Below are 13,542 nucleotides of genomic sequence, written 5' to 3'. Positions count from 1 at the left end.
ATTAGCATGTTGAATTAATTTAACAATGCTAGCAAATCATGATCCAAAACTTGCTGCGCTAAAGTTTCCAACCAAAATGTTGAAGCAGCTGCAACATCAGCCAAAGAAATTACAGGCCTAAGAAGATGACCTGAATATAAATAAGCCTTCCTTAGATAAGATTCAAGTTTCCAATCTAAAGGATCTTTAAAAGAAGTACTATCTTCCGTAGGGATAGTAGTACGTTTAGCAAGAGTAGAGATAGCCCCATCAACTTTGGGGATCTTTTCCCAAAACTCTAATCTAACAGTTGGCAAAGGATACAATTTTTTAAACCTTGAAGAAGGAATAAAAGAAGTACCAGGCCTATTCCATTCCTTAGAAATCATATGTGAAATAGCATCAGGTACTGGAAAAACCTCTGGAATAACCACAGGAGGTTTATAAACAGAATTTAAACATTTACTAGTTTTAATATCAAGAGGACTAGTTTCCTCCATATCTAATGTAATCAACACTTCTTTTAATAAAGAACGAATATACTCCATTTTAAATAAATAAGAGGATTTGTCAGTGCCAATATCCGAGGCAGGATCGTCTGAATCAGATAGATCCTCATCAGAGAAAGATAAATCAGTATGTTGCCGGTCATTTGAAATTTCAAAAGACCTTTTACGTTTATTGAAAGGCGGAATGGCAGACAAAGCCTTCTGAATAGAATCAGAAATAAATTCTTTTAAATGTACAGGTATATCTTGTGCATTAGATGTTGAGGGAACAGCAACAGGTAATGAACTACTACTGATGGAAACATTTTCTGCATGTAAAAGTTTATCATGACAACTCTTACAAACCACAGCTGGAGGTATAATCTCCACAAGTTTACAACAAATGCACTTAGCTTTGGTAGAACTGTTATCAGGCAGCAGGAATCCAGCAGTAAATTCTGAGACAGGATCAGATTGAGACATCTTGCAAATGTAAGAGAAAAAAATAACATATAAAGCAAAATTATCAATTTCCTAATATGGTAGTTTCAGGAATGGGAAAAAATGCAAACAGCATAGCCCTCTGACATAGAAAAAGGCTAGAGGCAAAAGGAATGGGGTTTTAAATAATGAAAAACAGAAAAATATTTTTGGCGCCAAAAATGTCCGGAAACCAAACACTAGCGTCATAGATGACGCAACCTTGTGAAGGACTCGGCGTCAACAAAGACACCGGAAATGACGAATTTGGTCAACAAACGTAACTTTGTGCCAAAAAAATCTTGCGCCAAAAATGACGCAATCAATTTTGGCATTTTGCGCCCTTGCAAGCCTAATTCTGCCCGCAAATTTAAAAGACAGTCAATTGAAAAAAAGACTATACCGCAGGTAAGAAATATTTTTTCATTAAAAAAAAGCATTTCCCAGATATGAAACTGACAGTCTGAAAAAGGAAATATACTGAAAACGAGACTATACCGCAGGTAAGAAATATTTTTTCAGAAAAAAAAAGCATTTCCCATATATGAAACTGACAGTCTGCAAAAAAGGAAATATACTGAAAACCTGAATCATGGCAAATATAATACATATATTTAGAACTTTATATAAATACATAAAGTGCCAAACCATAGCCGAGTATGTCTTAAGTAATGAAAACCTACTTACCAAAAGACACCCATCCACATATAGCAGATAGCCAAACCAGTACTGAAACAGTTATCAGTAGAGGTAATGGAATATGAGAGTATATTGTCGATCTGAAAAGGGAGGTAGGAGATAAATCTCTACGACTAATAACAGAGAACCTATGAAATAGATCCCCGTGAGGAAAACCATTGCATTCAATAGGTGATACTCCCATCACATCCCTCTGACATTCACTGTACTCAGAGGAATCGGGCTTCAAAAAATGCAGAGAAGCGCATATCAACGTAAAAATCTTAGCACAAACTTACTTCACCACCTCCATAGGAGGCAAAGTTTGTAAAACTGAATTGTGGGTGTGGTGAGGGGTGTATTTATAGGCATTTTGAGGTTTGGGAAACTTTGACCCTCCTGGTAGGATTGTATATCCCATACGTCACTAGCTCATGAACTCTTGCCAATTACATGAAAGAAAGTGTATTATAACTGTGTTGGTTATGCAAAACTGGGGAATGGGTAATAAAGGGATTATATTTTTAACCCCTTGAGTGCTAATGACGGCTCTGAGCCATCACAGAGTTTCCCACTCTGGTGCTTATGACGGCTCTGAGCCGTCACTAGCACTCTCCCAACTTGAGGGAGATCTGGGGGCTCCCACCCACACCTACCCCGGGAATCAGGCATGCATAGTGACAGGCATCGCTGGGGCTTCACGTGATGCGTGGTGACATCACGGTCAATAAAGTGATGACATCACCGCGCAACTTTATTTATTCTTAATGTTAAGTATAGGAGCAGGGGGCATGCTGCTTAGAAGCCTGTATCTCAGGCATCTAAGCAGCTACAGACCCCCAAGACCCACCATTGGAAAGGTAATTGTCTAACCTTTACAACAGTGTAAGTCTAGGGGATCTAAAAAACAAAACAAAAAAACTTTTGTTAAAAAAAAAAAAACTTTAAAAAATCTTAGCACCCAGGTGGGAAAGTGCTTAGCACTCAAAGGGTTAAACAACAACAATTCTGGTGCTCACTGTCCCTTTAAGCAACACCCCAATCAATCATCTTTGGTAATGTCCTGTAGATGACAGAATACCCTTTCTCTACCCCTATGGATGTTTACAGTACTTAGTAAACCCCCTGATACAGCAACGATATGAAATAGTCTATACCCATATACAAACATTTGTTAAATTTAGGGAGAGTTCTGAAACACAAAAGCATTAGGTGACAATGATTGCAACTCTAGAAGTCATCTGGCTAAAGATATTGTTATTAAGAGAAGTAAGATTGTAGAGGGTAATACAAAGATTCATAGTAGGAATAATTATAAAGAAGTTGAGCCAAATAAATACAAAGTTTGTGGTAAATAAAAAGATCTTTACTTCTTCCATCTTAGAGGAGCTGTATAGAATGCAACTGGAGGCTCATTTGCTTATAAATACCTATGACAATTCTTAAAGTGCCATAAAACATGTGGAGATCTGTGCATATCCTAAAAGGGCTAGGTTAAATAAAAATAGTTTGCATAAAAAATACTTAAATAGCCATGCTGTCTCAAGCACTTTGCTCCACCCCCCTTATCAGTGTTTAGACACAGGCATTGTATTTCAAATGACTTTACATCTTCTAGGCATGCTCCAGCAGATAATCCCTATTTACTTTTGTATTCTACCAAAAGCAACAATAGATATAGATACAGCCATAACAGGAATTGTGTGGGGGGAGTTAGAGCTTTAGAATTCAGAAACGTAAAGGAAAGGGTTAATGGTGAGGTACTGCAGTATAAATTAGCAGGTAAAGTAATTAAAGTACATATTATATTTTGTCCCTATCCAAACTTGTTTTATGTCCCTTTAAGTGCAGCCTCTTGATCTTTTAGAGGTAACAACAAAATGTTTTTGCTGTCATTTGTTGTTCCCCCATTTACTTTATATGTTGGACCCGAGTTTTCATATTTTCTATAATGTACATTTATAACTATCTTATATATATAATGTAGCAAAGAAGCACTCACTGAACACTCACTGAACTGTTCCAACTGTGACAAAAAGTTTTAATTCAAAGTAGTACTACTTTGAATTAAAACTTTTTGTCACAGTTGGAACAGTTCAGTGAGTGCTTCTTTGCTACATTGTACTATTATCCTTATAGCACCCTGACAAGCTGCAAGAGTTGGTGAGAGTGCACTTACACCATTCTATGTATATATATATAACAACCCATAAGGCAAACAGAACTATGACAAATGTTAATATGACATGCAGAAGGCGCTGTACTGCCCAATAATAAATGACAAATGGTTAACAGTTCCAGCATATTATAAAGTTTGAAGACAAAACTTGATAGTTCAGAAGCAAAGGAAAAGGTAACTTCACTTAAAACCATCTAGGACATGATGGAAATGAATCTGTAGAAAACACAAAGTGGCACCACAAGGCATAAAACTGTGTATGCAACCTGGTGTTGCACTGTTGTAAAACAATTGCAGAAGAAAGATGCTAATTTATTTTCAAAATGTTTAGACTTTCTATAGCAAGAAAGTAATTACAAAGCTTGTTCCACTTTATTAGCCCTCATGTCCAAACTTCCTCAGCCCTTTCATTTAACAAATCCAGGCTCTGCTATACATAACAGAATATGTTAAACATTTACCTTCCTCACTTTATTTCAAACTGCTCACTGTTAGACTGAAAGCATGTGAGTCCCTCTCTATTAGGCACTTTCTATAAAGGAATATTTATTAAAAGAATATGAAACCCAATTTTTTTTTTCTTTCATTATTCATATAGAGCATTTGATTTTAAACAGCTTTCCAATTTACTTCTATTTAATTTGTTTTGTTATCTTTGTCTCCTTTGTTTAAAAGGATACCTAGGTAGGCTTGAGAGCTGCTGATTGGTGGCTGCACATATTTGCTTCAAGTTATTGGTTCACCCATGCACTCAGCTAGCCCCCAGTAGTGCATTGCTGCTGCTTTTTTAGGTGAATGAAGAAAATTAGATGATATAAATAAATTGGGAAGATGTTTAAAAATTTGGGGTTTCATGTGTTTTTATTTTCTTGTTTATATCATCATTTTGTGTAGGGATGCACCGAAATGAAAATTCTGGACTGAAACCGATACTGAAAATTGTGGATGCCCCTGGCCGAAAACCGAAACGAAACCGAAATAGTTTTTCTTTTCTTTTTTAACTACAGTGTGTGTGTAGCTGAGAGAGTTTGTAGGCGGGAAAGCTCCAACAAATGGGCGTGGTCACTTGTACCGTAGGGCGTGATCTGCAGTGAAACTGGTGAAGCTCTACAAGGGAGAGCGTGGTTATAGCCAGACAATACGAGGTGGATGTGTTTTGTTTTTGGGTGTAGTTATCTGTGTGATGTGTGTGGCTGCACCTGATCGTCTCTCATTGTATCTCCGCTTAGTTCCTGGTTCGGGTCTCACACTGACCCGTCAGATTATATGTCCGGAGCCCCAAATGAAGTCTGCCTGTCACCTATCACCAGGACCACCGGACTTAGCTACGACCTTACGTGCAAGGTGGTTATAGAAAGTTACTGTGCTTTTCTGTATACACTGTCTGGTGGGTGCTAATGTGTACCAACTGTGTGCAAGCTTGGAGCTTATGCATATATAGTGTGCACGCATATTTGCCTCAGGCGAATAGTGTCTAAGCACAAGAGGCTAATGTATGAGCACTGTATATAAGGCTTATAGATATTCACTGTGTGTGCTTAGGGCTGTGTCTGATAATATCAAGTGTTTATAAACTTATCCTCCTTTGAATACTGTATTCAGAACTTTGGTTTCCTTCTAAAAAAAAAAAAATAGGGCACTGCTGGTTTTAAATATCATCATGTCATGGTACTTATGTGTGTCCTTTGTGTACCATGCCAGTGCTGTGCTGCTCACCTTACGCTAAGGATAGACATGTAACTCAGAGCAGGAGAGGGCTGTACATTTTTAGCCATTTTGCTCCTCTTTGGGCCGAAATTGGAGTTGCACATTTTCGGCGGGCCAAATTTTGTTGCATCGCTAATATTATTCTTTATTTAGTTCTGTGTAACAGAATTAGATTTAACCAGGTTTTTTTTCCAATTATCAAAATAAAGTATAGTCCTAGAAAACTATTATATGCAAAACAGTAAGTCAAGTAATGAACTCAAACACCAGTTCTAGGCTGGCACCAAATTTGAAATATGCTACACAATAATTTTACCGAAAGTAAAAGGCAAAAAAAAACAAAACCGAAATAACCAAAAATGCCACTTTCGGCCGAAACTTTCTGCGGCCGAAATTTCGGTGCATCCCTAATTTTGTGACCTATGTAATAAATACTCTCTATTGAGCTATGTAAACGTGTTGGTGGCCTTTAAATTAAACTGAAGAGAATACAAAATAATATACATAAAACAAACTGCTTGAGAAAAAAACATTTTGTCATTTACTTCATGTAAACCATCTCCTGAATAAGGGCTATCCATGCGGAAAGACTAATTCAGCGAAAATTTATTAAGAGATGAAAGACGAGCAAATACAATGCAGTATGCCGCAACTCTTTAAAGATGCAAATAAGTATCAAATCCAGCTAGTTTGAAAGTAAAGAATAATGCAGCCGGAAGTATTCTGGTAAAGAGGGAAAATGAAGCTCTTAACTAGAAGATAAATTATTCTAAGGGTTCAACTCAACACAATTGGTTATGCAAATTTATATTGAGGTCTATATTTTTCTAAACTCTTTAAAAGCGGGTGAAGGAAGTTAGTACAAACAGAGAAGTAGTTGTTTTTGGAATGTGACTGAATTAGGAATAGTGAATCCCATTGAAGAGAATATCCCAATAAAAAAAAAAATTATTCATTAAAAAAATAAGGCTGTTTGTGAATTTCAAACACCTGTGCATATGACAGAGCTGGTAAATAAGACTAACAGAATAATTGACAATAAATATTAAACTGTATTTCTGGCAAAATGTCCTAATTAACAAAACAAAGCAGTTAAATAGGCTTATAGTACCTGTAAAACAATTACAAAATCCAATTTCTCATATCATTTTAAGGAAATTTTAAATCAGGAAAATGCATCTGTATGATAAGATTATTTAAATTCTGGGATATTTTAATTTTAGTTTTTTTTTTTTTTCAGGGGGGGGGGATGTAGGTGATTTGTAACAATACACTGTTTAAATAATAATGTGACAAACATACCCAACTGAAAGAGGATACAGATAAAACATTTGTGAAAGTGTGAGTTTACGTAAATTATTTCTACACATCCTGTTGGCTATACATGATAAAAACAAGTTAAGAGAAAATGAACTGTAAATTCATGTGTGTTTACATCCACTTGCTATACCAGCTGCAGAGTATAAAATGTATGAGAAATTGAAATTTATATTCATATATGAAAAAGCTGGTTTTGCTATTTGAAACCACAACCCATTAAAATGAGCTTGCAAGGAAATCAGATATCCTTATTTGATCAATTTCTGTGCACACACATGCTTCTTTATATTAACTCTGTCTGTATACCAAAGTCCAATACTTAAGCTGACACCCTACTCAAACATGGCTGAGACCCTACTTGTGACTTGTACTTGAGAGATTGGAATATAAATCACACTGTGGGCAATATAACCCAAACAAACAAAGTACAGGTTACTCCCATTAGAACACACAGATAACTCCCACAGAATGCCTAGACCTAACCTAGCTATACTTCCACTGGAACGCCCAGCTAACTCCCTAATACTGCATACACCTATGTTACGTCTTCCCTATACTCCCCCTGGAACACCTGGCTAACTCCCACAGAACGTCTATACACATACGTAATGTCTGAAATCTACCTGACTAATAAAGTATATAAAAAAACCTCCCTATTATAACTATAGGAGCTATATTGAAGTTGTTTTCCCTTAAAGTCGTTGGGACCCCAGAGTGACTGACTATTGTTTTTAAAGGGACATTCTCATATGGTTTAACACTATGAAAGTTTCTTTCCATTTTCTTTGAGGTACGAAGATCTCCTTTGACTATTGTTCCACATCCATCTAACTTTTAGTGTACAGTGTTGTATGGTATCATTTGCTTTCTTTTTTGACACAATTACAAGGTGTTACTGTCCCTTTAAAGGGCCATTATAGTCAAAACATTAAATTCTCTAATTTGGTAAGCCATGTACTTTAAAGGGACATGGAACCCAAAGTTTCTTCATGATTCAGATCGTGCAATTTTAAACTACTTTCTAATTTACTTTGATTATCTTGCTATCCTTTGTTGAAAAGCAGGGACTTAAGCTCAGGAGGGAGCACGTTTCTGGAGCACTATATGGCAGCCGTTTTGCAAAAATGTTATCCATTTGCAAGAGCACTAGGTAAAGTCAGGGAAATGGATGAAAACATCTGGTCACCCAATGCTATGAAGCATGTACCAATCACTAGCTAGTTCCCAGTAGAAGGATATGTACATACTCTTGAACAAAACAACAAAAAGGTACTCAGAAAATAGAAGTAGATTTAAAAGTATCCTAAAAACGACATGCTCTGTCTAAATTATAAAAGTTTAAATGTTTACTTTCATACCTATTTGATTATGATGGTATGGTAGTATCATACAACTTTCTGTATGCAAACCATTCTTTTAGCTTCTATATTTGAAATACATTTGACAATCTCTACTATACAATCTGAAGAGAAGCACATCAAGTTATTTCTGACACTTATGAGCTTTCCCCACCCCCCTCATCAAAAACAATATGATCTTCCTTGTGGGAAGAAAGTCATGCTGTGTAAGCTCTGAGTATGTAATTACTGCCCTGACTGGGTACCACTGCATAAAATGTTAAGAGTTATAAATCATTGATGATAATATTCTTTATGGGATAATTTGTCTAGTAGGATCCTGTAGCTTACCATTTAGCCGGGCAGAGCACTACAGGCCTCCCAGGCAAGAAAGGGATTAAACTGAACTTGCAAACAAAATAGACTTGTATTCCCCCTTCATCGCCCCATGGCTGCCATGATCAGATCACTTGGTCACGACCTATTCAAACAAGAGTTACTTGTTCTCACACTTTAAAACCTATGGAATCTCAATGTGCAGCCAGGTGATGCAGAGAATTATTGAAGCGTTGCCCAAGAGCAATGGAAAAGCTCTGGCAGCCACTGAGGCAGGGACAGTACATGTGGGAATATTTCCCACTTCCTCCACAAGGGCCCCACAGCTTGGAGCTGCGTCGCACACAAAAGGCAGGAATGGTTTCAAGAAATGAAAAGTGCATGCTGATATCATAACAAAATCGTTGTAGTAATGGTACACAGATCAAAAGAGTGGACGGAATTCAGAAGGTTATAAGTATTACAAGATATTATATGGTAAACAATTGTGATGATTATTAGGCATAAAAACACTAATGAAAAAATGACATCTGCTTCAAATAGGTCTCATTTTATTAGCAGGTGGCTGGGCATCTAGATCTCTCAGGATATTCTTTGCAAGCTATAAGAAAGGTCACTTCCTAAATAAATCAATATGGAGAAGATATTGGCTTGTCTGGAGAATAGTGTGACTAAAAGTTCTCTCTTATTCTAGCAGAGATCCACTGAGTATTTAAATCTGGATACAACATGGCTTGTTTTAGTTACTATTTATTTCTGATACTAAAAGGAATATTTAAGGGACAATAAAGTCAAAATTAAACTGAAATGGATTAGACGTGGCATGACATTTAACAACTTTTACTTCTACCATAGCATCCATTTTTCTTAGTTTGCTATGTAAAAAGTAATCCTAGGTGAGCTCAGGAGTGTGCATGTTCTTTTTTAGCCACCTTGCAGCAGTGTTTGCAACAGCGTTTATAGCAAATGTTATACATAGTTGCAAACATAGCTCTGCCATAGAATGCTAAAGACACACATACAGTATGTTTCTAAGATCCTATCAGCCAACCTTTCTTTACTCTTCAACCACAGTCTATCGAGAGAAAGCAAAATTTCATAATAGAGGTAACTTGTAAAATTGTTTAAAATGACATGCTCTATATAAATCATTGACTTGACTTTAATGTCCCTTTAAAGGGACAGTGTAGTACTGTAACATTGTCATCTCCTTAAAGGGGCAGTATACTGTAAAATAGTTTTTTCCTTAATGTGTTTCCAATGACTTTTTTACCAGCTGCAGAGTATAAATGTATGAGATTTGCTTTTTTAAGATTTTTCTGTGTATATGAATTAGCTGATTTTATGTTTTGAAGCCACAACCTAATAAAATGGGTTGAGCTTGTAGGTATAATCAGATCTCATTACTTTATCACATTGTGTACATATACCTGCTTCTTTATCTTATATCTGTCCATAAACCAATCACCAATACTTGGAGAGAACAATGGAAAAACAAAATTTATTAACAATATTAAAATTAATTAAAACTTCTAAGCACTAAAAATACCTGCACACATCAAAATAAGATTGCACTCTGGAGGCAATCTAAATGAGAACCCAAATGATAAAAACAGAGAAAGATGTGGCGCTAAAGGTAGCACGGTATATAATAAAGATACGGCAAGAAAAATACCTAATATTGATGATAACTGTTATACATAAATATGATAAAAATGATGATAAAAAACAATGATAAAAAAACAACCAGCGGACTCAAAAGTTATTAATAAATCTCAGAATCTTTATATTTAAAATTAATACTTTATATTTGAAATTGATACTTTGTTAAAATCAATCGATAGCAAAGGTTAAAGGTACATAGGAATACACATAAAAAATGATATACAATAACACTAAATGAACCACCGGTGGTTTAATTTAATAATAAAAAACTGGTACTATCTAAAAAAGAGGAGCTGATTTCCCTTTTGCGTAAATCAATGTGGGTTAGGCTGAAATGTCCACTTAGCAAATGTTTGTCAAATATAGAAATCCAACAATAAAAAGAGGATTTGATTTAGAAGGTCAAATGAGCAAAGAGACCCGTTAGTTTCTGTAGTAATTCAATGTATCCAGACAGTCACAGGAATCCCCAATCCAAGCTGACAAGTAATAAAAGTTAACTGATAATACCTTTTTCACTGCAGGACAAATACCTCTGGGCAGGCTCTCTTTTAGGTTCAGAGACTCACCAGACACTTCGGTCGATTCCTGTATGTAGTGACCGGGTAGCTAAATCCCTTCTCGCAGCTTTTTTCTGTTAGCCTGTCTGCCGTGGTGCTTCGTCGGCAAACGTTTGGCGTGTGACGTCAGGTCGAGCGTCACGTGGCTGAAATCCTCCAATCCGTGTGGGGATTCCCCGCTGTCGGTATTGCTGCGGGAAATTGGAAATCCGGACAATCTCAGAGCGCTCTGATGGATAGTGGTAGTAGTTCAAAGTTGCATCTACGCGTTTCAGCCATATACCGGCCTTTATCAAGATGATCAGTCCATAGTGAACTATCCTTTTATAGTGATTTCAATTTCCTGTTTATTTCTTTTTGGGTCATATCTTATTGGCTAGCCACCATTTGACCTTTAAAATATTGGAGAGATTTGAGTCGCAAATTATCTGTCCTTACCAATTTACCCAATACTTGGTGCCTTATATGCCTAAAATTATAAAATAATCATATAAATGCTTAGACTTAACATTTCTATAATTATATGTAAAATTCAACAGCCCATAATTTAATTTGTAATTCTTAAATATAGTTTAAGAAAGTGCAAACATATTTCTAAAACATAAATATTATTATTAATAAAAAAGTATATATACTATAATAAAGCATAAAGGCCACAGATGATTCTTAGACACACTTCACCCTAATAAAAAGCAATCTTAACTGACAAATCTCATGCAATATATTAATAAATAACCTATTTCATAAAAAATATATATGTACAAAATAAATATAAATATACAATGAATCCCTTTAATAAAAATCAAAGTTTTAATGTAAGTCTCCATAAATAACCAACATAGGAAAAAGTAATTTGTATTCTAAAATTAATGTGAAAACATATATAAAAGATACAAATTAATTTATATTCCATTAAAGTTTGATCTAGCTGATAATCTTATGTTAATTTGAGAATTTTGTTTTTAAAAGAATCATATATTTAAAATATCATATATTTAAAAGTAGGGGGGGGGGAATTTTTATAGGTGCCCGTAAAACTAGCATAAGCTAATAGCTTATATTAATGTATAAATGGGTTCAAGTCTAGTTCTGCATTCAAACCATCCGGTACCAATGTGCCAAAATTAAAAATCAGTTCAGCTTCCTTGTATAAAATTAATCTTTCAAAGTCACCTCCCCTACCATCACGGGCACCTATAAAAATCCCCCCCCCTACTTTTAAATATATGATATTTTAAATATATGATTCTTTTAAAAACAAAATTCTCAAATTAACATAAGATTATCAGCTAGATCAAACTTTAATGGAATATAAATTAATTTGTATCTTTTATATATGTTTTCACATTACTTTTAGAATACAAATTACTTTTTCCTATGTTGGTTATTTATGGAGACTTACATTAAAACTTTGATTTTTATTAAAGGGATTCATTGTATATTTATATTTATTTTGTACATATATATTTTTTATGAAATAGGTTATTTATTAATATATTGCATGAGATTTGTCAGTTAAGATTGCTTTTTATTAGGGTGAAGTGTGACTAAGAATCATCTGTGGCCTTTATGCTTTATTATAGTATATATACTTTTTTATTAACAATAATATTTATGTTTTAGAAATATGTTTGCACTTTCTTAAACTATATTTAAGAATTACAAATTAAATTATGGGCTGTTGAATTTTACATATAATTATAGAAATGTTAAGTCTAAGCATTTATATGATTATTTTATAATTTTAGGCATATAAGGCACCAAGTATTGGGTAAATTGGTAAGGACAGATAATTTGCGACTCAAATCTCTCCAATATTTTAAAGGTCAAATGGTGGCTAGCCAATAAGATATGACCCAAAAAGAAATAAACAGGAAATTGAAATCACTATAAAAGGATAGTTCACTATGGACTGATCATCTTGATAAAGGCCGGTATACGGCTGAAACGCGTAGATGCAACTTTGAACTACTACCACTATCCATCAGAGCGCTCTGAGATTGTCCGGATTTCCAATTTCCCGCAGCAATACCGACAGCGGGGAATCCCCACACGGATTGGAGGATTTCAGCCACGTGACGCTCGACCTGACGTCACACGCCAAACGTTTGCCGACGAAGCACCACGGCAGACAGGCTAACAGAAAAAAGCTGCGAGAAGGGATTTAGCTACCCGGTCACTACATACAGGAATCGACCGAAGTGTCTGGTGAGTCTCTGAACCTAAAAGAGAGCCTGCCCAGAGGTATTTGTCCTGCAGCGAAAAAGGTATTATCAGTTAACTTTTATTACTTGTCAGCTTGGATTGGGGATTCCTGTGACTGTCTGGATACATTGAATTACTACAGAAACTAACGGGTCTCTTTGCTCATTTGACCTTCTAAATCAAATCCTCTTTTTATTGTTGGATTTCTATATTTGACAAACATTTGCTAAGTGGACATTTCAGCCTAACCCACATTGATTTACGCAAAAGGGAAATCAGCTCCTCTTTTTTAGATAGTACCAGTTTTTTATTATTAAATTAAACCACCGGTGGTTCATTTAGTGTTATTGTATATCATTTTTTAGGTGTATTCCTATGTACCTTTAACCTTTGCTATCGATTGATTTTAACAAAGTATCAATTTCAAATATAAAGTATTAATTTTAAATATAAAGATTCTGAGATTTATTAATAACTTTTGAGTCCGCTGGTTGTTTTTTTATCATTGTTTTTTATCATCATTTTTATCATATTTATGTATAACAGTTATTATCAATATTAGGTATTTTTCTTGCCGTATCTTTATTATATACCGTGCTACCTTTAGC

At 35.1% G+C, this 13,542-nt stretch overlaps 1 protein-coding gene across 2 annotated transcripts in view; it reads right to left on the bottom strand.

Annotated features, from left to right (window-relative positions):
- Window positions 1–13,542, bottom strand: part of CNOT10 (CCR4-NOT transcription complex subunit 10) — a 359,909-nt gene that overhangs the window by 105,553 nt on the left and 240,814 nt on the right. The gene's annotated exons all lie outside the window — the stretch shown is intronic.

This window comes from Bombina bombina, chromosome 5 (genome assembly GCF_027579735.1).
Source record: "Bombina bombina isolate aBomBom1 chromosome 5, aBomBom1.pri, whole genome shotgun sequence".
Taxonomy (NCBI): domain Eukaryota; kingdom Metazoa; phylum Chordata; class Amphibia; order Anura; family Bombinatoridae; genus Bombina; species Bombina bombina.
Note: the sequence above shows the minus strand (reverse complement) of the source record. Positions and strands in the feature narration are given on the sequence as shown.